Raw genomic sequence first — 24,231 nt, forward strand, 5'->3', positions numbered from 1 at the left:
GTGGACAGATTAGTTAAATTAAGGTATAGTCATACAACAAAATATTACACAGTCACTAAAACAATGAGCTACAAATGTCATATATATATTCTTTTTAAAAAATATTTTTTACTGGGCACAGTGGCTCACGCCTGTAATCCCAGCACTTTGGGAGGCCGAGGTGGGCAGATCACGAGGTCAGGAATTCGAGACAAGCCTGGCCAATATGGTGAAACCCCATCTCTACTTAATACAAAAATTAGCCAGATGTGGTGGCACACACCTGCAATCTCAACTACTCAGGAGGTTTGAGGCAGGAGAATCGCTTGAACCAGGGAGGCGGAGGTTACAGTGAGCTGAGATCATGCCATTGCACTTCAGCCTGGGCAATAGAGACTCCGACTCAAAAAAAAAAAAAAAAAAGAAAAGAAAAGAACAGTTTGCGTATCCAGTAATATGACCATTAATATGGGACCAGAATTCATCTACATCACAGACTGACGAGCTTATTTTCTTTTTCTTCCTTTTATTTTTTTTGAGACAGGGTCTTGCTCTGTCATCCAGGCTAGAGTACAGTGGTGTGATCAGAGCTCACTACAGCTTCAACCTCTTGGGTTCAATCAACCCTTCCACCTTAATCTCTCCCAAGTAGTTGTGACTACAGGCATGTGCCATCAAGCCAGGCCCAGCAAGTCTTTTCTTTAGCCAGATAGTAAACATTTTAGGTTTTGGAGGCCTTAACATCTTTGTTGTGACTAGTAACTCTGATATCGTAGCAGCGTGAAAACAACCACAGACAATATGGAAAAAAATAAGCATAGTTATTTTCAATAAAACTTTACTTATTTATAAACACTGAAATCTGAATTTCATGTAATTTTCACATCACAAAATAATCTCTTGATTTTTTCAATCATTTAAAAATCATAAAAACCGGCAAGGCGTGGTAGTTTACACCTGTAATCCCAGGACTTTGGGAGGCCAAGGTGGGTGGATCACTTGAGGTCAGGAGTTCGAGACCAGCCTGGCCAACTTGACAAAACCCTATCTCTACTAAAAATACAAAAATTAGCCAGGTGTGGTGGCCTGTGCCCGTAATCCGAGCTATTCAGGAGGCTGAGGCAGAAGAATCCCTTGAACCTGGAAGGTGGAGGTTGCAGTGAGCAGAAATAGTGGCACCGAACTCCAGCCTGGGCAACAGAGCAAAATTCTGTCTCAAAAAAAAAGAAAAAAGAAAAATATTTATATGTTTGTATGTTAAGGCTGAGGCACAAGAATCATTGGAACCCAGATGGCAGAGGTTGCAGTGAGCCAAGATCATGCCACTGCACTCCAGCCTGGGTGACAAAGCAAGGCTCTGTCTCTAAATAAATAAAACTATCGCATCTCCAAGGCAAAATGAGAATCAGGAACTTTAATAACAAGAGTGATGCGTAGAGGGGAAATGCATTAGAGTTAAATTTATTCAAGATGAGACTTCATTGGACAACACCATTTTGATACTTCCATGAAAGTTTACTAGCTGATTGATTATTCTTTGGTTAAAATGTCCAACTGCGCACAGTGGCTCACACCTGTAATCCCAGCACTTTGAGAGACCAAGGCAGGTGGATCACCTGGGGTCAGGAATTTGAAACCAGCCTGGCCAACATGGCGAAACCCATCTCTACCAAAAATACAAAAATTAGCCAGGCATGGTGGCACACACCTGTAATCCCAGCTACTCAGGAGACTGAGGCAGGAGAATCACTTGAACCCAGAAGGTGGAGGATGCAGTGAGCCGAGATCACACCATTGCACTCCAGCTTGGGAGACAGAGCAAAACTCTTGCTAAAAGAAAAAAATAAAAATTTTTAAAATTTAAAAAATAAATATATAAAATAAAATGGCCGTGGGGTCTACAGCCATACCACCCTGAACATGCCTGGTCCCGTCTAAAAAGGTCTTGGGGCAACAAGGACAATCAGGAGGAGAGCAGGGGCCATACAGACTCTGTCTCAAAAAAAAAAAAAAAAAAGCCAGGCACAGTGGTTCACACCTGTAATCTCAGCACTTTGGGAGGCTGAGGTGGGCAGATCACCTGAGGTCAGGAGTTCGAGACCAGCCTGACCAACATGGAGAAACACCGTCTCTAGTAAACATACAAAATTAACTGGGCATGGTGGCACATGCCTGTAATCCCAACTACTCAGGAAGGCTGAGGCAGGAGAATCACTTGAACCCGGGAGGCAGAGGTCGCAGTGAGCCAAGATCGCGCCATCGCACTCCAGTCTGGGCAACAAGAGCAAAACTCCGTCTCAAAAACAAAACAGAATTTTCAGGATTTGGTAAGCCTATCATACTTAGAGCCAAGGTGTAAAAAGTGCTGAATGAGGGTATAATTCCTACTTAAGGGGCACTTGTTCCTAATATGCAAGTTACTTAATTTATAAATATATTGCACCGGCCGGGCGCGGTGGCTCAAGCCTGTAATCCCAGCACTTTGGGAGGCCGAGACGGGCGGATCACGAGGTCAGGAGATCGAGACCATCCTGGCTAACACAGTGAAACCCCGTCTCTACTAAAAAATACAAAAAAAAAAAATAGCCGGGCGAGGTGGCGGGCGCCTGTAGTCCCAGCTATAGGGAGGCTGAGGCAGGAGAATGGCGTGAACCTGGGAGGCGGAGCTTGCAGTGAGCTGAGATCCGGCCACTGCACTCCAGCCTGGGCGACAGTGCGAGACTCCCTCTCAAAAAAAAAAAAAAAAAAAAAAATATATATATATATATATTGCACCTAGTATTATAATTGTTTTATTTCATTTTTTTGAGACAGGGTCTCACTTTGTCACCCAGGCTGGAGTGAAGTGGTTCGAACGAAGTGGCTCGAACATGGCTCAATGCAGCCTTGACCTCCCAGGTTCAAGGAATTCCCTCACCTAAGCCTCCTGTGTACCTGGGACCACAGGCACGTACCACCATACCCTGCTAATTTTTCTTATATTTTTTGTAAATGGGGTCTCACTTTGTTGCCCACTCTGTTCTCGAACTCCTAGGCTCAAGCAGTCCTCCCATCTCAGCCTCCCAAAGTCTTAGGATTACATGTATGAGCCACCAAGCCTAGCTGCAGTCTTTTAATACATGTAGTCTTTAGTCTACTGCCTGCATCTTCTCGTAATTTATCTTCATATCCTCTATCATATATATGTTTGTATCTTTTACATACTACTTTACATAGTAGGTATACAAGAAGTGTTATGCTGAGGCCTTTGCAGTTCCCACAACCAGCAGATTTAAGTGGTTACAAAGTAAGTAGCTCTAACAGGTAGGACAAAAGACCAGACCCAAGTTTTCTCTTTATCAGAGCAATTAACTATCATTTTTCAAGACAACAGGCCTAAGACAGAGAAAAGTATCTGGGATCTTCACTTCAGAAATTGGAAAAATAAATTCATATCATTGCCCAGAGCCCTGGATTTTCTGCCGTAGTCTGAGATTTAGGATTACAGATGAAATTATAAAAGAAGACTTCATGAACTAGGCAATCAGCATTCCTAAACTAAGTTTAAATATTTTAAAGTATTTTAAGTTTGAGTACTAGTAGTACTCAAATTGTTCAATGTTAACAAAATAATAGCGATGAAAATAATTAAATAGCAGAATTGTAAGCAATAGGAAAAGTACAGAATTTCCATAACAGGACATATATTACAATATACCTAAATATTCTTTACCATATGCCTAAATATTCTTTCCCAATAAAGTTCTAATATTGGCCAAGCATGGGGCTCACACCCGTAACCCCAGCACTTCGAGAGGCTGAGGCAGGCAGACAGCTTGAGACCAGAAGTTGAAAACCAGCCTGGGCAATATGGCAAAATCCCCTCTACAAAAAATACAAAAAATTAGCTAGCCATGGTGGCACGCACATGTGGTACCAGCTACTTCAGAGGCTAAAGTGGGACAATCACCTGAGTTCGGGAAGTTAAGGCTGCAGTGAGCCGTGACTGCACCACTGCACTCCAGCCTGGACAATAGCATGAGACCTTGTCTTAAAAATAGATAGATACTCCGGGCCTGGTGGCTCACACCTGTAATCCCAGCACTTTGGGAAGCTGAGGCTGGTGGATAACGAGGTCAGGAGTTCGAGACCAGCCTGGCCAACATGAAGAAACCCCAGTCTCTACTAAAAATACAAAAATTAGCTGGGCGTGGTGGCGGGTGCCTGTAATCCCAGCTACTTGGGAGGCTGAGGCAGGAGAATCGTTTGAAACCAGAAGGCAGAGGATTCAGTGAGCCAAGACTGCGCCACTGTACTCCAGCCGGGGTGAAAGAGTGAAACTCCATCTCAAAAAAAAAAAAAAGATAAATATTTGCTTGTATATGTATAAAGAAACTCTAATATGATAGAAATGGAAAAACAGTGATGGAATTTAAAACTAGGCAGGTAAAACACAATGACAAGAAACTTTCCACACCATATCTTAATTTTTTAAAATGTGAAAACAAACATTAAAACAAGAAGAAAGTGCTCCAACCACAACAAAACAATTCATTTATAAGAGCAAAAATGTATGGAGCAACATAATTTATTATTTTTTTTTTATTTGACAGACAGAGTCTCGCTCTGTCACCCAGGCTGGAGTAGAGTGGCATGACCTCAGCTCACTGCAACCTCTACCTCCCGGGTTCAAGCAATTCGCCTGTCTGTTTCCCAAGAAGCTGGGACTACAGCTGATTTTTTTTTGTTCTCAGACAGAGTCTCTTGCTCTGTCGCCCAGGCTGGAGTACAGTAGCACATCTCGGCTCACTGCAATCTCCACCTCCGTGCTTCAAATAATTCTCCTGCCTCAGCCTCCCCAACAGGTAGGATTACAGGCACCTGCCACCACACCCAGCAAATTTTTCTATTTTTAGTAGAGATGGGGTTTCACCATACTGGTCAGGCTTGTCTTGAACTCCTGACCTCAGGTGATCTGCCCGCCTTGGCCTCCCAAATTGCTGGGATTACATGCATGAGCCACTGCTCCAGCCCTAATTTTTGTCTTCTTTAGTAGAGATGTGGTTTCACTATATGTTGGCCAGGCCGGTCTCGAACTCCTGACCTCAGGTGATCCACCTGCCACAGCCTCCCAAAGTGCTGGGGTTACAGGCATGACACACTACACCTGGCCAAGAGCAATGCAGTTTCTAACACATAAAGAAAAATACCCAGCCTGGCCAATATGGTGAAACTCCGTCTCTAATAAAAATACAAACAAGTAGCCGGGCATGGTGGCAAGCGCCTTGTAGTCTCAGCTACTTGGGAGGCTGAGACAGGGAGAATCTCTTGAACCCGGGAGGCAGAGGTTGCAGTGAGCAGAGATCGTGCCACTGCACTCCAGCCTGGGTGACAGAGCCCAACTCCATCTCAAAAAAGTAAGAAAAATACAGTGATCCAAGGGCCTATGTGAAATAAAAACTACCTACAACTGAGCAGAATCCCATTCAGATTTTTAGCCTGATGTAAAAAACTATGTGAAAAGAAAAACCCATCCTAAAATTCATACGGTATCTCAAGGAAGCCCAAACAGCCAAAACAATTTTGGGAAAAAAAAAAAAAAAAAAAAAAAAGAACAAAGTCAGACGACTCATTCTTCCTGATTCCAAAACTTACTATGTAACTACGGTAATCAAAACAGTGTGGTAGCCAGGCATAGTGGCACCTGCCTGTAATCCCAGCTACTCAGGAGGCTGAGGCAGGAGAACTGCCTGAGCCCAGAAGTTTGAAATGATGCCTGAGTAACATAACAAAAACCTGTCTCTACCGAAAAAAAAAAAAAGCTGGGTGCCGTGGCTCATGCCTGTAATCCCAGCACTTTGGGAGGCTGAGATGGGCAGATCATCTGAGGTCAAGAGTTCGAGACCAGCCTGGCCGACATGGTGAAACCCCATCTCTACTAAAAATACAAAAATTAGCTGGGCGTGTGGCAAACACCTGTAATCCCAGCTACCAGGGAAGCTGAGACAGGAGAATCGCTTGAAACTGGGAGTCGGAGGTTGCACTGGCCCGAGATCACGCCACTGCACTCCAGCCTGGCGACTGAGGGAGACTGCCTTTTAAAAAAAAGCGCGTACACACACATACACAAAACAGTGTGGGGCCTGGTGTGATGGTTCATATCTGTAGTCTCAGCACTCTGAGAGCCAAGAGTGGGGAGGTCACTTGATTCAAGGTCAGGAGTTCAAGATCAGCCTGGCCAATATGGTGAAACCCCGTCTCTACTAAAAATACAAAAATTAGCCAGGTGTGGTGGCGTGTGCCTATAATCCCTGCCACTCAGGGGACTGAAGCAGGACAATCACTTGAACTCGAGAGGCATAAGTTGCAGTACGCCGAGACTGCACCGCTGCACTCCAGCCTGGGTGACAGAGCCAGACTCTGTCTCAACAACAAAAAATTAACACAAAATATTGTTCTGAGTTGCTTTAACACATTTACAGTAATACAAAAATGATACAATACAAAAAGTAAATTTAAAAAATGAGAAAAAACTCAAAATAAATGAAAGACTAAATAGAAGAGCTAAAACTCTTAGATGCTTCATGATGTTGGACTTGACAACGACTTAAGACACCAAAAGCAACCGGGTGCGGTGGCTCACACCTGTAATCCCAGCACTTTGGGAGGCCGAGACGGGTGGATCACGAGGTCAGGAGATCGAGACCATCCTGGCTAACACGGTGAAACCCCGTCTCTACTAAAAATACATTTAAAAAAATGAGCCGGGCGTGGTGGCGGGCGCCTGTAGTCCCAGCTACACGGGAGGCTGAGGCAGGAGAATGGTGTGAACCCGGGAAGCGGAGCTTGCAGTGAGTGGAGATCGTGCCACTGCACTCCAGCCTGGGTGACAAAGCAAGACTTCGTCTCAAAAAAAAAAAAAAAAAAAGACACCAAAAGCACAGGCAAAAAAAGGAAAAAAAAAAACAGATTAACAGGACTTCATCAAAATTAAATTTTTTGTGCATCAAAGGACACTATAGAGTGAAAGGGCAACCCACTGAATGAGAATCATATATATGGATAATGGATTAAAATACAGAATATACAAAGAACTCCTACAACTTAGCAACAAAAACAACAATAAAAACCCAATTAAAAACTAAGCGAAGGATTTGAATAGACATTTCTCCAAAGGAAATACACAAATAGCCAATAAGCACCTGAAAAGATGATCAACATCACTAATCTTAGGGAATTACAAATCAAAACCACAATGAGATACTACTACCTCACATCCACTAGAATTCCTATTCAAAAAAACAAAACAAAAATAACAAGTATTGGCAGGGATGTTGAGGGACCGGAACCTTAGTGCATTGCCGACAGAAATGTAAATGATACAGTTACTGTGGAAAACTGTAACAATTACTCAAAAACAGAAGTATCATGATCTAACAATTCCAATTCTGGATATACACCCTATATGCAAAACAACGGAAAACAGGGACTCAAGCAGATACCTGCCCAGTCATGTTCACAGCAGCCTTGTTTGCAACAGCCAAAGGCAGAAACAATCCAGACATCCACCAACCCATGAATGGATAAACAAAATGAGATATTTACATACAACGGAATATTATTCAGCCTTAAAAAATGAAATTCTGATATATGCTACAACATGGATAAACCCTGAAGATATTTTTAGTGTAATAAGCCAGACACAAAAGGACAAATGTGGTATGATTCCATTTATATGAAGTACCTGAAGTAGTCAAATTCATAGAAACAAAGTAGAATGGTGACTGCCAGGAGCTGGGGAGAGGGGAGAATGGGAGTTATAGTTCAGTATGTACAAAGTTTCAATTTGGGAAGATGAAAAAGTTCTGGAGATTAATGTTGGTGTTTGTTACACAACATCAATGTACTTAATGTCACTAAACTGTATACTTCAAAATGGTCAATTTTTTTTTTTTTAAGACGGAGTCTCGGAGTCTGGTTCTGTCACCCAGGCTGGGGTGCAGTGGCGCAAGCTCAGCTCACCGCAACTTCTGCCTCCTGGGTTCAAGCAATTCTCCTGTCTCAGCCTCCTGAGTAGCTGGGACTACAAACAACTGCCACCACACCTGGTTAAAATTTTTTTTTTTTTTTTTTTGAGATGGAGTTTCGCTCTGTTGCCAGGCTGGAGTGCAGTGGCATGATCTCGGCTCACTGCAACCTCCACCTCCTGGGTTCAAGTGATTCTTCTGCCTCAGCCTCCCGAGTAGCTGGGATTACAGGCATGCGCCACCACGTCCAGTTAATTTTTGTATTTTTAGTAGAAATGGGGTTTCACCATGTTGCTCAGGCTGATCTCACACTCCTGACCACATGATCTGCCTGCCTCGGCCTCCCAAAGTGCTGGGATTACAGGCGTGAGCCACCATGCCCAGCCTAAGATGTAAACTTTATGTACATTTTAACACACACACACGCACACACGCATGCACACATCTATCTGCCAGGTTTACCATTATTTTTTTTACAAGAATGACAGGCTGGGTGCCATGGCTCATGCCTGTAATCTCACCACTTTGGGAGGCTGAGGTGGGAGGACTGCTTGAGCCTAGGAGTTTGAGACTAGCCTGGGCAACACAGCAAGACCCCATTGCTATACAATTTTAAAAAATGAAAAGTAAAACATGACTAACATTTACTGGACATTTACTATCTGCCAGGCACAGAGAAGTTAAGTAAAATATAACTAACTAAATGGTGGAGCAGAAATTTGAACCCAGGACTTTTTGACTCCAGAAACATACTTTTTTTTTTTTTTTTTTGAGATGGAGTTTCACTCGTTGCCCAGGCTAGAATCCAATGTTGCGATCTCGCAACCTCTGCCTCCCGGGTTCTAGCGATTCTCCTGCCTCAGCCTCCCCAGTAGCTGGGATTACAAGCATGCGTCACCACGCCCGGCTAATTTTATGTTTTTAGTAGAGACAGGGTTTCTCCATATTGATCAAGCTGGTCTTGAACTCCCGACATCAGGTGATCCGCCCACGTGGCCCTCCCAAAGTGCTGGGATTACAGGCGTGAGCCACCACACCTGGCCTAGAAACATACTTTTTTTTTTTAAAAAAAAAGAAAGAAACAAACAAGGTTGTGTTCTATCCCCAAGGCTGAAGTGCAGTACAGTCCTAGGTCACTGCAGCCTCTAACTCCTAAGCTCAAGCAATTCTCCTGTCTTGGCCTCCCAAAGTGCTCTGGAACATGGATTACATTTCAGCACTTTAGGAGGCTGAGGTAGGAGGACTGCTTGAGCCCAAGAGTTTGAGATCTGCCTAGACAACACAGCAAGATTCCCATCCCCACAAAATTTATTTTAAAAATTAGCCGGGTAGAGTGGCACGTGCCTGTGGTCTCAGCTACTTGGGAGACTAAGGCACAAGGATCACTTGAGCCCAGGAAGTGAGGGCTGTAGTGAGCCTTGATTCCCCAACTGCATTCCAGCCTGGGCAAGAGAGCAAAATCTTGTCTCATTAATTTTTTTTTTTTTTTAGATGGATCTTGCTCTGTTGCCCGGGCTGGAGTGCAGCGGCACAATCTGGGCTCACTGCAACCTCCGCCTCCCGGGTTCACGCCATTCTCCTGCCTCAGCCTCCCGAGATGCTGGGACTACAGGCACCTGCCACCATGATAATTTTTTGTATTTTTAGTAGAGACAGGGTTTCACCGTGGTCTTGATCTCCTGACCTCATGATCCACCCGCCTCGGCCTCCCAAAGTGTTGAGATTACAGGTGTGAGCCACCGTGCCCGGCCATATTAAAAATAATTTTTAAGGCCGGGCACGATGGCTCACGCCTGTAATCCCAACACTCTGGGAAGCCAAGGCAGGCAGATCACAAGTTAAGAGATCAAGACCATCCTGGTCAACATGGTGAAACCTGTCTCTATTAAAAATACACAATTTGGCCAGGCGTGGTGGCTCACGCCTGTAATCCCAGAACTTTGGGAGACCAAGGTGGGTGGATCACAAGGTCAGGAGTTCGAGACCAGTCTGGCCAACATGGTGAAACCCTGCATTTACTAAAAATACAAATAAAAAAAAAAAAAGAAAACAAATTAGCTGGGTGTGGTGGCACGCTCCTGTAATCCCAGTTACTTGGGAGGCTAAGGCAGGAGAATTGCTTGAACCTGGGAGGCAGAGGTTGCAGTTAGCCGAGATCATGCCACTGCACTCCAGCCTCGGCAACATCTAAAAAAAAAAAAAAATTAGCTGGGTGTGGTGGCGCATGCCTGTAGTTCCAGCTACTTGGGAGGCTGAGGCAGAAGAATTGCCTGAACCCAAGAGGCGGAGGTTGCAGTGAGCTAAGACTGTGCCACTGTACTCCAGCCTGGTGACAGCGAGAATCCGTCTCAATATAATAATAATAATAATAATAATTTTTTAAAAAGTAATGTTGTGGCCGGGCGCGGTGGCTCACGCCTGTAATCCCAGCACTTTGGGAGGCCGAGGCGGGCGGATCACAAGGTCAGGAGATCGAGACCACAGTGAAACCCCGTCTCTACTAAAAATACAAAAAATTAGCCGGGCGCGGTGGTGGGCGCCTGTAGTCCCAGCTACTCAGGAGGCTGAGGCAGGAGAATGGCGTGAACCCGGGAGGCGGAGCTTGCAGTGAGCCGAGATCGCGCCACTGCACTCCAGCCTGGGCGACAGCGCGAGACTCCGTCTCAAAAAAAAAAAAAAAAAAAAAGTAATGTTGTATGTATAGATACGTAAGCTTTCTAAAATACTGCCTAAAAATAAACAAGGAATTCACAGTGAATTGGTAAGCTACTAGTGATTTTCACACACAGGTTAGAAGACCACTCGCCAAGTATGTATATTCCCCAACTTACAATGGCTCAACTTAAAATTTTTCGACCTTACGATGGTGTGAAGGTGATACACATTTGGTAGAAACTGTACTTCAAATACACACTCAACCATTCTGGTTTACACTTTTGGCATAATATTCAATAAATTACGTGAGATAGCCAATACTTTATTATAAAATAGGCTTTGGGCTGGGCGCAGTGGCTCATTCCTGTAATCCCAGCACTTTGGAAGGCCAAGGTGAGTGGATCAGCTGAGGTAAGGAGTTCAAGAACAGCCTGGCCAACATGGTGAATCCCCATCTCTACTAAAAATACAAAAATTAGCCGGATGTGGTGGCAGGCACCTGTAATTCCAGCTACTCAGGAGGCTGAGGCAGAAGAATCACTTGAACCCAGGAGGCAGAGGTTGCAGTGAACCGAGATTACGCCACTGTGCTCTAGCCTGGGTGACAGAGCAAGACTCTGTCTCTAAATAAATAAATAAATAAAATAGGCTTTGTATTAGATAATTTTGTCCAACTGTAAGCTAATGTAAGCATTTTGAACACATGTAAGGTAGGCTAATCTAAGCTATGATGTTTAGCAGGTTAGTTGTATTAAATGCATTTTTGACTTAGGCTATTTTCAACCTACAATAAGTTTACAGGGACATAACCTCATCATAAATCAAGGAGCACCTGTATATAGTACAATAAAAGGTGTCCCCTACAGGTGAGAAGGTAGAGAAATATATCTCTAAAATATTTCAATTCATAGAAGCTTTAAGAGTATCAGTGAGAAATTGAAGCATATTCTCTGGAACACAGATAATCCAGGGAATAAAGTGAAAAAAGAGCAAAAGCTATTCTAGTTTAACCAAAGGAGGAAAGCTTTTAAGAAATTAAATGAAAAATATCCACTAAGAGTACCACCATACTATTTTCTCATATCCAGCCACAAAAATTCAATTTACACACAACACTGAGAATATATTTTTTTTTAAAAAGAGCAAGAGGAGAGAATGAAAGATACACATACACACAAATCAACAAAGTCTTCACAACAACCAACAAAAGAGCTAATGTGACACAGTTTAGGCATCTCATTAAAGATTTACTAAGCAGTGCCATCAACAAAAATTAACAACAAAATTGAAAATGCGGAACTTCCGGGCTGGGTCAGCACTTTGGGAGGCCGAGGTGGGCGGATCGCCTGAGGTCAGGAGTTCGTGACCAGCCTGGCCAACATGGTAAAACCCTGTCTCTACTAAAAATACAAAAAATTAGCTGGGCATGTTGGCAGGCGCATGTAATCCCAGCTACTTGGGAGGCTGAGGCGGGAGAATCACTTGAACCCAGGAGGCAGAGGTTGTAGTGAGCCAAGATTACGCCATTGCACTCCAGCCTGGGCAACAAGAGCAAAACTCCATCTCAAAAAAAAAAAAAAAAAAAAGGCCGGGTGCGGTGGCTCAAGCCTGTAATCCCAGCACTTTGGGAGGCCGAGACGGGTGGACCACAAGGTCAGGAGATCAAGACCATCCTGGCTAACACGGTGAAACCCCGTCTCTACTAAAAAAATACAAAAAACTAGCCGGGCGAGGTGGCGGGCGCCTGTAGTCCCAGCTACTTGGGAGGCTGACGCAGGAGAATGGCGTAAACCCGGGAGGCGGAGCTTGCAGTGAGCTGAGATCCGGCCACTGCACTCCAGCCTGGGCGACAGAGCGAGACTCCATCTCAACAACAACAACAACAAAAAGCCAACTTCCAAAGTCTTCTTCACTTAATTCATAAACCTATAAAATAATGGGTAAAAAAATCTCACTGTCCTCCTCTAATACCTTCCTGCACCATAACAGTATCCTTTATTCATCGGTTCTTTTATACCCTCAATACAATTGAATCTAGAACATAGCACAAAAGTCACACATAAACTACATTGTAGTTTTTGTACTTTGATACAACTTTATCATATTCCATTTTACTCTCCCTGTAATTGTCAAGTATTCAGTGAGCCAGAATAGAAGGGTTAACTTGGAAATTAAAAATGCCCAGATTCTAACCTTAGTTATACTCTTTGGTGATATCTACCACAATATATTTGACAAAATTAGGAACTTACAGTATAATATTAGGTAGATATAAAGGCTTTCATGGTACAAAGTCATGCAACAATCAAAATGTTCATAAAGGGTGGTACCTATGTATGTAAATTCATGAGTTCTCAAAAAAAAATGAAAAAATTTTTTTTTCTTCACCAGCTCAATTACTATCCTCCTGGGAATGCACTGAAGGTGAAGGCTAAGTGGGTTGAACTGAAGGTGAAGGCTAAGCTGGTTGACACAGCAAGAATCTGTCTCAAAACAAATAAATAAGCAAAACTTTCAAATTCTCTATACATTCAGGTGAGAAACTGAGAATTCATTACTATCTGAATTATAAAATAAGAGAATGACACAGTAACACGTAAATTTATGCACGGATACTTATTAAAGGCCAAACTGTAGTACACAGAAAGAATGTCATTCTATTCACATCAAATTTCACAGAACCTAACGGCGGATACTTCAAAGGTCTTCTGGCCAACCTATCCGTGGCAGTAGCAACACATGTGATCAACTGTTTCAATCCTTTTGATGGCAACACATCAACCTAGCCATGTAATTGTTAAAGAGTGATTGGAAAATGTTACCCTACTGAGGAAATCTTTTCAATTTATTTACTGGTAGATTAAAATTTCACACTGCTAGATAAAAAGTTTGGAATCTAGCAGTGAACATCATTTAAACAACCTTTATGCCTTTATAAGACAGGACAGGCCGGGCACAGTGGCTCACACCTGTAATCCCAGCACTTTGGGAGGTGGAGGCAGGTGGATCACCTGAGGTCAGGAGTTCAAGACCAGCCTGGCCAACATGGTGAAACCCTGTCTCTACTGTTAGATGAAAGGCAGTGGCACCAGCTCAGTTACAACTATCCTCCTGGGAATGCACTGAAGGTGAAGGCTGAGTTGGTTGAACTGCAACATTTGCCTTCGAATTCATGGAGGAAAAATGGCAGCCCTCATACCACTGATGTTTCTAAAAGGTATCTGGCCTAAGCTGGTCGCAGTGGCTCACGCCTGTAATCCCAGCACTTTGGGAGGCCGAGGCAGGCAGATCACGAGGTCAGGAGATCGAGACCATCCTGGCTAACACAGTGAAACCCCATCTCTACTAAAAATACAAAAAAACATTAGCCAGGCATGGTGGCAGGAACCTGTAGTCCCAGCTACCCAGGAGGCTGAGGCAGGAGAATGGCGTGAACCTGGGAGGCAGAGCTTCCAGTGAGCCGAGATGGTGCCACTGCCCTCCACGCCTGGACAACAGAGCCAGACTCCGTCTCAAAAAAAAAATAAGTAAGAAGAAGAAGAAAAAAAACGAGTCAAGAGTTACAAGGGGCCGGGCGCAGTGACTCACGTCTGTAATCCCACCACTCCAGGAGGCCAAGGCAGGGGGATCACAAGGTCAGGAGTTTGAGACCAGTCTGGCCAACACGGTCAAATCCTGACTCTACTAAAAATACAAAAATTAGCTGGGCATGGCGACAGGCACCTGTAATCCCAGCTACTCGGGAGGCTGAGGCAGGAGAATCATTTGAACCCGGGAGGCGGACGTTGCAGTGAGCCGAGATCGCACCATTGCACTCTAGCCCCCAGACTCCATCTCAAAAAAAAAAAAAAAAGAGTTGTGAGGAAAGCTCAACTTGTGTAGACACATAATGATTAAAAATAACACAGTGGGCCGGGCGCGGTGGCTCAAGCCTGTAATCCCAGCACTTTGGGAGGCCGAGACGGGCGGATCACGAGGTCAGGAGATCGAGACCATCCTGGCTAACACGGTGAAACCCTGTCTCTACTAAAAATACAAGAAAATTAGCCGGGCGAGGTGGCGGGCGCCTGTAGTCCCAGCTACTCAGGAGGCTGAGGCAGGAGAATGGCGTGAACCCGGGGGGGCGGAGCTTGCAGTGAGCCGAGATCGCGCCACTGCACTCCAGCCTGGGGCACAGAGCAAGACTCCGTCTCAAAAAAAAAAAAAAAAAAAAAAAAAAAAAATAACACAGTGCTTTTACAGTTTATAAAGTACCTTGACATGCATTACCTTATTTGACTGACAAAGAAACTTAGCAAAATAAATAAAGCAGTTACTGATTCTAATTTTTAAGGTGAGGAAACTAAGGCTCAGAGACTTCAAGTGATTCAACCAAGGTCACACAGATGGTAAACGGCAGAATCAAGGCTCCAACCTTGTTCTGTTCCCAGAATATAACAGAAGGGGCATTTCTAAATTTATGCTGTATTTTCTAAACCCATAGGAGTATTTATTCAGCAAATATTTTAAAATATTTTTTAGGTGACAGGCACCATGCTAGGCAATGGAAATACAACAGTAAAAAGACACAGCAAGGCTGGGTGCAGTGGTTCACACCTGTAATCCCAACACCTTAGGAGGCCAAGGCGGGAGGACTACTTGAGGCCAGGAGTTCAAGACCAGACTGGGCAACACAGGGAGGCCCCATCCCTACAAAAAATTTAAAAATTAGGCTTGGTGGTGTGTACCTGTAGTCTCAACTACTCAGGAGGCTGAGGCAGGACTGCTTGAGCTCCGGGTGTTCAAGGTTACACTAAACTGACTGTGCGATTGCACTTCAATCTGGGCAACAGAGCAAAGCTGTGTCTCAAAAGAAAAAAAAAAAGCCAGGAACAGTGGCTCACGCCTGTAATCCCAACACTTTGGGAGGCCAAGGCGGGAAGATCTCCTAAGGTCAGGAGTTCGAGACCAGTCCGGACAACATGAACAATATGGTGAAACTCCATCGTCTCTACAAAAACTACAAAATATTAGCTGGGCATGGCAGCAGGCACCTGTAATCCCAGCTACTTGGGAGGCTGAGGCAGGAGAATCACGTGAACCCAGAAGGTGGAGGTTGCAGTGAGCTGAGATCGCACCATTGCACTCCAGCCTGGGTGACAGAGCAAAACTCTGTCCCCCCCCAAAAAAAAAAAAAATAAAATAAAATAAAATAAAAAGGCCAGGCACGGTGGCTCATGCCTGTAATCCTAGCACTTTGGGAGGCCGAGTCAGGCGGATCACAAGGTCAAGAGATCAAGACCAGCTTGGCCAACGTGGTGAAACCCCGTCTCTACTAAAAATACAAAAATTAGCTGGGCGCAGTGGCATGCTTGTAGTCCTAGCTACTCAGGAGGCTGGGGCAGGAGAATCACTTGAACCCGGGCAGCGGCAGATGCAATGAGTCAAGATCGCACCATTGCACTCCAGCCTGGGTGACAGAGCGAGACTCCATCTCAAAAAATAAATTAAAATAAAATTAATAAAAATTATAAAGAGAGCAAAGAAGAAAATGTGTTATCTAAGTCTCTTTGGGCAAGTCAGGGAAGGTTTCCCAGAAGAAGTGGCATTTTTGATGAGATTTAGAAGCTACCTGTAACTAAAAGAACAGTATTTCAAAAATTAGCTGGGCAAGGTGGCACAGGCCTATAGTCCCAGCTACTGAGGCTGAGGTAGGAGGATCACTTGAACTCAGGAGGCGGAAGTTGCAGTGAGCCGAGATCGTGCCACAGTGCTCCACGGAGCCTGGGCAACAGAGCCAGATCTTGTCTCAAAAAAACAAACCAAACAAACAAAGAAACCACTAAAATTTGCTCACACGTTAACTATAAGGTACAGAAAAAAGGTTGGATAGGAAGGCAAATGCCAACATCATAAAGGGCCTTAAATACCATTCAAAGTTTAAATTTCAATCTTTTAATAATTGGAAACTACTGAATACTTTTAAGATGAGGCAAGTAGAGTAATCAGTAAGCGTTAGACTATTTTGAAGATACGATGATAGAGAGTTTACAAGAGAATAAGACGGCCGGGTACAGTGGCTCACTCCTATAATCCCAGTACTTTGGGAGGCCCAGATAGGCGGATCACTTGAGGTCAGGAGTTTGAGACCAGCCTGGGCAACATGGTGAAACCTCGTCTCAACGAAAAATACAAAAATTATCTGGGTGTAGTGGCAGACACCTATAATCCCAGCTACTCGGGAGGCTGAAGCAGGAGAATCACTTGAACCCAGGAGGTGGAGGTTGCAGTGAGCTAAGATTGCACCACTGCACTCCAGTGACAAAGACTCCACCTCAAGAAAAAAAAAAGAAAAAGAGAATAAGACTATAAACAGATCTGTAAGAGATCAAGGCAATATCTCAAAATAAGAGCTGCTGAATGAGAACAGCAGTGGAGACACAGAAGAAGCTACAGATTCAGAAATATTTACAAAGTAATAGGTAAGACAGAAGTGACGATGATGCTCACATTTCTGGTTTAGACGACTCAATGAATCACAGGGAAGAGATGATGTTGGAAATGAGTTTGAGTACCAACCTGATACAAAGGTAGATATGTCTAGCACACAGGAGACAACTGGAAACAAGGGGCTTGAGTTTAGGAGAGAAATGACAATATATGGAATACATATGAAGATTTTTTTCAATAATCAAGTGTATTTTACCATTTTAATGCGAAGGCAATAATTTCTTTTTTTTTTTTTTTTTTTTGAGACGGAGTCTCGCTCTGTCGCCCAGGCTGGAGTGCAGTGGCCGGATCTCAGCTCACTGCAAGCTCCGCCTCCCGGGTTCACGCCATTCTCCGGCCTCAGCCTCCCGAGTAGCTGGGACTAGAGGCGCCCGCCACCTCGCCCGGCTAGTTTTTTGTATTTCTTAGTAGAGACGGGGTTTCACCGTGTTAGCCAGGATGGTCTCGATCTCCTGACCTCGTGATCCACCCGTCTCGGCCTAAAGTGCTGGGATTACAGGCTTGAGCCACCGCGCCCGGCCAATAATTTCATCATTATTTGCATTATGCTTTAAAGTTCACAAAACATTTTATGCTTATATTTCATACTTTTGTTACAAACATGAGATTAGTATGACAGGTTATTTCTATTCCTATTGGATCAACAAAATTTTGTTTGTTTATTTTTGAGACAGAGTCTCACTCTGTTGCCCAGGCTGGAGTGCAAAGGGGCGATCTCGGATCACTGCAACCTCTGCCTCCCGGGTTCAAGAAATTCTCTGCCTCAGCCTCCTGAGTAGCTGGGATTACAGGTGCCCGCCACCATGTCCGGCTAATTTTTGTATTTTTAGTAGAGATGGGGTTTCACCATCTTGGCCAGGCTGGTCTGGAACTCCTGACCTCGTGATCTACCCGCCTCGGCCTCCCAAAGTGCTGGGATTTCAGGTGTGAGCCACCATGCCCAGCCTTTTTTTTTTTTTGAAACTGAGTCTCACACTATCACCCAGGCTGGAGTGCAATGGTGCAATCTCCGCTCACTGCAACCTCCACCTCCAGGGTTCAAGCTATTCTCCTGCCTCGGCCTCCCAAGTAGCTGGGATTACAGGTGCCCGCCACCACGCCCAGCTAATTTTTGTATTTTTAGTAAACACGGGGTTTCACCATGCTGGCTACGCTGGTCTCGAACTCCTGACCTCATGTGATCCGCCAGCCTCAGCCTCCTAAAGTGCTAGAATTACAGGCGTGAGCCACCAACCCCAGCCAACAAACATTTATTATTAACTACATGCCAGGCACTGTACTAGGCACTAAACAAATTACCAAAACAAATCCATGCCTTCTAAGACCTACAACACAGAAACAGAATCAACAGGTAATACATGTAACAAATATATTATAAAGGTGTAAGTGCTATGAAAAAGAAAATAGAGCAGGGAAGGATAATTAAGCGTGAGGGATGGGGACTGACAATACAATTTTAAAGAGAGGAAGGATAAGACTTCATTAAGAAGGTGACATTTAAGCAAAGATGTTAAGGAGGTGACGCAATCAGCCATTCTCTGTGGGGAAACCTAGCTGTTTTCCCACTGGAAGGAATCACTTGGTCTTAGGAACCTGCAAAGGTTCTAAGATAAAGAGTGTGACTGATCAGCATTCAAGAAACAAGTCAGTGTGGCTGGAATGGAGAGAGCAAGAGGGAAGATGACAGCCGATCAAAAATGGAAGAGGGTGAGGAGGGCAAACCATGTAAAACCTTAAAGGCTATTGCAAGGACTGGCATCACTCTGCAAGAAATAGGAATTCAAAAATTAGTAGCCTTACCCAAAGTCAGTTAGCTAATAAACTACAAAGCTAGAATTCAACCCAGGACTTTGAGGCTCTCCACAACCTGTGTTCCACTAGTCCAATCTGCAATATATTAGCTTAGCCCCTCTCTTCCAGCAAGTTTGAATTTAAATACTCTCGAAATGCTAACATTATAAAAATCTTCTGGGTAAGAGATGCACAAGCCTTCCGGTTAGTATTTGCAATCCTCCACAATTATAATGTGAGTTTATTAATCCTGGCGTCTAATCTAAATCCTACTAACATTCCAGCATATATTTTTAAAGATTATAAATTCCACCTTCCCTTGAAATGAGACAAGCCCAAGAAAGCTTTGATCAGGAGATTTAAAGTATGGCTCTCAGCTTTAGGTAACAGTAACCTGATTTATTTTTTCAAATGGATACTAAGGCCAGGCGTAGTGGGCATAGTGGCTCCATGCCTATAATCCCAGCACTTTGGGAGGCTAAGGTCGGCAGATCACGAGAGGTCACAAGTTCGAGACCAGCCTGGCCAATATGGTGAAACCCTGTCTCTACTAAAAATACAAAAATTAGCCAGGCACGGTGATAGGTGACTGTAATCCCAGCTACTTGGGAAGCTGAGGCAGAAGAATTGCTTGAACCCGGGAGGCAGAGGTTGCAGTGAGCTGAGATCACGCCACTGCACTCCAGCCTGGGCAACGAGAGCGAAACTCCATCTCAAAAAATATAAAATAAAATAAAGATAAATGAAATGGAACGAGCCAGGTGTGAAAAACAGTAAGAGAATGGCTCAGGAATACGGAATTGCTATAATTTCCCTTAATTTCTTTAGCAGTTTACTAGTTAATATTAGTAACAATTAAGTTCACACATTGTCAAAGATGTTTCTGCAGTTACTATGATTCGAGGTCTGGATTTGACCACCTCATATCTCAAAAGTAACAAATGATGTGTTCTTAGTACTCTGCTGCTTTTGGTACTATAACACAAAACTGTTGATAGTTTCTTGTCAGCTGATGGCAACTTAGGTAAATAGCAAAGGTAAGGGGGGTTTTGTGAAAGACAGCAAACATTACCAAGCCACAACCTAAATACCTCAGACAGGTTAAGCCCTAATGACCCTGGGTCACTCCCTTCTTACTGGATGAATTCAAGCTATATAGGAATATTTCAAATATCCACAAGGGAGAAGGTAAAAGATGGAACATGAGGAGGGGTCTGTTTCAAATCAGACCTACTCTTCAGAGGCTTTCATCACTGCTACACAAAGAAAGGAGGTTCCTGCTTCAAGGATTCTGGAGCCACCAAAATCCCCAACCTGGACCTATAAAAAAGTTTCACACAGATTACTGAGGATAAACCAAACAATATGGCTAATAGAAGGTTCACCACAAAATCCAGCCATTTTAACAGAAACTGAACTTCCTTATATATCTTTTCCTAGGCTTAGCCAACAGTAGGAGAACTGCAACTCTGTGTCGTATTGTCTGATAGGTTGGATTTTTTCCCCAAGCAAGAGGTGGACAGTTTTATGCCAGGACTAGATTTACAGTCAATCTGGGTGTGTGTCTTTACTTTTTCTTTCCCTCCAAACTACCTCAGAAAATGTCTGGCTATTGTGACTTGATACGTAATAATGCACGGCTTTAAGTACTGCAAAAGTCTGGAAAAGAAAGTCCCTCAGTCCCAGTTATGGCTCAAATCTTACGATTTCTCTAGCACTTGTTGTAATCAACCAAAGCTGGTTGGCTTTTCTCAATGAGCCAAACAACATGAGCCTTCTAAGCTAAGTGCAGAGGGGCTGCTTGTCAGCATGACTCCCAATGGGGTGGCTAACATGGAATATGCTCCAGAGTCTAGAAATCAGGACAGCACAGCTGCTGTTTTCCCCCACATGCACCTCCAGTTTGGTGGGTGGGGGAGGAAAGGAAGGAAGAATCAGTAAATTGAAACAAGAGGCACGCTTTACATGCAACATACAAGACTCACTGCTTAAAGGTGAGATGAATTCAGAGGTCTCAACACATGATTAGGATACCTTCACTGACACAATGATCCCCAAAATTCAACCTGGAGGTCCAGCCTTGCCTGTCTGGCAAAAAAAAGGGGAGGAGCAGGCGAACCCCCAAAATGGGGGACAGCATACAAGCTTCTGAAAGTACTTTAAGGTTGTGAGGCTCAGAACAAATTCCTCACACTTCCCTCTGTCACCACCCTGTGGCCCTATGCTAAGCGCATCAGTAAAAGTTACTGACAGAATTTAGATGTGAAGGGCTGATCAGGGGACCTGGTTAACAATGTTCCTAGAAAATTATCTGAATGCAGCCTATATTCAGACCCTACTCGGACTGCCTCTAAACAGGAAGTTAACAGACATCACATACGGTCATGGAAGGCAAACCACAGTGTCATAAAGATGGATGCTGCTGTCAACTACAAATCACTCTCACCTCATGGAGAGTGTTCTCAAGTAAGGAATAATAGGCAGGACAGAAGTCTGTAAGCCTCACCTCTACTCAAACTGGGTCACTCAGCCTATAGATTCAGCCTTCTGATTCCTGCTGATTAGTACTTTTCTATCTTGTTCCATGATGACTATCACTGTCACTGGACTAAAAAACTCTATTCCCCTAAAAAGTGAAGACAGCCCTACCATCAACTAGTTATTCATATAAGCTATCTGCTTATGTGAATCCGATCCTTGACCCAAACAGCCATTCCCAAATAGCTATCTGATCCATTCCCAAATAGCCAGGGACTAGATATCAGTCACAAAAAAAGCAGCACGATCCAACAAGTGTGGGCCTTCCCTCAAAATATACAGAACCCCTTCATAGCACCTTCAGAAGTGGCCTCCTTCTCAACTAAGTACTGACAGAAATACTACTCTAGGACAATACTTGAAAGACAGCTCCAGCACCAAAAATAAGAATCCAAGTTGTTATCAGACTGCAAAGAAGAGTTCAGGTCAGCATACCAAATAAAGAGCAATAAAGTTAGCACTAAACTCCCAAACAGGATAATCACCAACAACATAGACACCATGCTGCTGCCAGAAAACATCAAAGTCACCTGCGCTAGGAGGGGAAGGAGACTAGATGGCTGTAGGACAGAGACGGGAGGGAAGCTTGTTTTTCACTTTGTACCACCACATGCATGCTTTTCTACTCAAAATATAAATTTTTAGAAAAAATATCCCAAAAACTACAAAAGCATCAGCTCTTCTCCAACACAGATCTGTTAAACCTGTTTTAATTCCATCAGTTACAACTCCAAATCCCTCTTTTGCAGTCTGGCCTGAAAACACTGCTCTTGCCTTTTGCTGAAATATATTAAGTATCCCCCCATCTCTCTCTCTCTCACACACACACAGACACACACACACACACACACACACACACACACGCCCTCCAAATAAGCGTTTATCAGAAATGAGAAAACTGGTTCTCAGGAGGCTACCTGATTCTTCAGGGGACAACAGAGAAAAAGGTTGCTAGCTAGCTCAGTTAGCATCCGCATGCCACCCACCACCAAGCCTCCATCTCCACCTCACTGCCAGCCCTATGAGCTAACATCTTGTGTTTGGAAGTTGATGCTGGGGAAGAATCCAAAGAGGCTACCATACCTTTATGAAAGGGGAAAGCTGTACCGGGCGCGCGAATGGCACCTAAACCTCTGCACTCGCAGGAGTGGCTCGCTCCTCAGTGTAATTGAGAGCAGGGAGGCCAAAAGTACTCTAAGTCTCGGTTTGGTTAGGGAAGGGTAAGTTCCACCAACCCTCAGGAACTGAACTGGAAAACAGATCCAGTGTGTCCCACAAGCCCAGTCGCTGTAGAAGCTAAGTGCCCACACGGGCTGAGACAATTCTCTTCTCCTATGGGAGGGCGAGGGAACGGTGGACGACGAAATAAAGGGGTAAGGTTCTGCGCTCCTGATCCCTTTCCCTAAATAAAGATAATTATCTGGTGCTTCCTTCACCCTTAGATTCCCCATTTGTCCCATCCGACCGCAAACACAAGACTGAGAGCAGGGAGCGGCCCCCGCACCCTGAGGGCACCACTGGGGGTGGAGAGAGTTAAAAAAAAAAAAAAGGGGGGGGCGCGCTAGAGAGGAAAGGAGGGGAGCATGGCGGGCATGAGGCAGGGAGTGAAAGCGGGGATGGCGGGGGAAACGGGGAGTGAGGGAGGGGAGAAAGAGTACAAGGAGACGAAATGAAGGGACACGAGCTGGGGGTGCGCGAGGCCGAAGTGAAAGACAGGGTCGCGCGCGCGGAGTGGGGAGAGGATGAGGTGAAGAGGGAGCGCGAGGCGGGGGCGCGCCGTGCCGGGGTGGGGGGAGGGGGACGCAAGGCGGGGGCGCGCGGGCGGGCGTCGGCTCGCGGGCGCTTCCCCTCCCCCCGCCCCTCCACCTTTCCCTTCCCCCACCTCCGCCACCACTGCCTCCTCCCAGCCTCCTTCCCTTCCTCGCTCCTCACCGCCCCCGGGCGGGCGGGCGGCCAGGCTGGCCTAGGCCAAAGCTCCTCACCTGGCGGTGGCGGTGTAACTCCCGGCTAGCTCGCCTCCTCAGGCAGCGGCGGAGGCGTCGAAAAAGGAAGAGGCGACGGCACAGGGGGATCCAGACCCCGCTGACGGGACTAGGGACGGGGGTGGGGGAGGGGGGCGGGCCGGACCGGGGCGGGCGGGCGGAGCAGACACTGCGGTACAGACGGGGGCAGCGGCGGCGGCGGCGGCTGCACCGGCGGCGGCGGCACCACACAAACAAGGACGCTGATTGGGCAGCTGCCAAGCGCCTCGGCTCCGCCTTACCCACACGCCACGACGCCCATTGGGCGACCTAAGCCGGCCACCCCGCCCTCATCTTCTCGGCCATGCCAGTAGAAGATTAGATGCCGGGACTTCACCCCACCCTTGAAGAATGAGTGGCTGGAGAAGTGATGATTGGCGTGCTTAAAACCCAATCATAAACGGAGGAGGGGGGATGGTCTAGCGGGGGCGCGTTAATGGGTACCTCGGCCAGTCCCAGACACATCCGGGTCTTCGACAGCCCATTAAGTGTCGGGGGTCAAAAAATCGCTTCAGGCTGCAACTTTACCTTAGAGACGTTTTGGTCCCCAGGCAGCCGCCGTACCCCAGGCTCTCCAAACCGGGATTCCCCTTTGGCCAGCTCTCATTCTTTCAATTCTAAAGATGGAGACTGGCGAACGGCGCTGGGGTCTGAGGTGGGCGGTGTTTCGTCGCGACAGAATCTAGGAAATTTCACGATAGAACTAGCTTTAGGCGTTTGGGCCTTGCCGTCTTTTTGGGGTGTGGCCTGTC

At 45.2% G+C, this 24,231-nt stretch overlaps 1 protein-coding gene across 3 annotated transcripts in view; it reads right to left on the reverse strand.

Moving 5' to 3' along the window:
• Positions 1 to 23,684, reverse strand: part of GATAD2B (GATA zinc finger domain containing 2B) — a 123,169-nt gene extending 99,485 nt beyond the window's left edge. Inside the window, exon 1 of one of the 3 annotated variants that reach the window (XM_003892694.5) lies at positions 23,441 to 23,684. The gene's annotated coding sequence lies outside the window, so the exon portion shown is untranslated. Of the gene's footprint in view, positions 1 to 22,541; positions 23,228 to 23,440 lie in introns of those variants that run through there. The other 2 variants (XM_009181975.4, XM_017947299.3) reach the window with 2 other exon arrangements.
• Between the last annotated feature and the right edge of the window lie 547 nt (positions 23,685 to 24,231).

Source organism: Papio anubis, chromosome 1 (assembly GCF_008728515.1).
Source record: "Papio anubis isolate 15944 chromosome 1, Panubis1.0, whole genome shotgun sequence".
NCBI classification, from domain to species: domain Eukaryota; kingdom Metazoa; phylum Chordata; class Mammalia; order Primates; family Cercopithecidae; genus Papio; species Papio anubis.